The sequence below is a fragment of the Plasmopara halstedii genome, assembly GCF_900000015.1.
Source record: "Plasmopara halstedii genome assembly, contig: Scaffold_291, whole genome shotgun sequence".
Taxonomy (NCBI): Eukaryota; Oomycota; class Peronosporomycetes; order Peronosporales; family Peronosporaceae; genus Plasmopara; species Plasmopara halstedii.
Genome location: NW_020187212.1, coordinates 263984 through 264532, shown reverse-complemented (window position 1 = coordinate 264532; position 549 = coordinate 263984).

Genomic DNA, 549 nt, shown 5'->3' with positions numbered 1-549 from the left:
AGCAGGCGAATGCGTCGCTGCAGGCAACGGTGGGGCGCTTGGCTCCATTGAAGATGGAAGTTGCTGCACTCCGTGCTCAGAACCAGTTGCTGGTTCAGTTTCCGGGTGGCCGAGGGCCCGTGGGATCTGCTCCGGCGCCAAAGCTTCCGCGTTCACATGCGCCGGATCCCGATACGGCTTGAACAAGCCTACGTAAAACACCGGGTGGGTGCGCATTCGTTTGGGAAGGTTTAGCGTATACGCTAGGTCCCGCTTGGCCACAACTTAAACGGTCTAATAAACAGTGGACGAAGCTTCGTCCGGAAGATAGCAGAAGCTGCATGTGTAGGCAGGTTTTTTGAAATTAATAAAACCAGGTCTCCGACCATAAAGCTTTCCACTTTGCCTCTTTCTTTTTCATTTGCATATTCTTTCTGCAGGTCTTGGCTTTCAGCCATCGCATCGCGAACCTGTCATAGGACACTCAGTCTGGTAGACAAGAAGTCATCGACTTCGTTGCGGATGGTGAGGGGTCTGAGATCAGCTAGCCCTTCGGCTATTCCTTCCTCG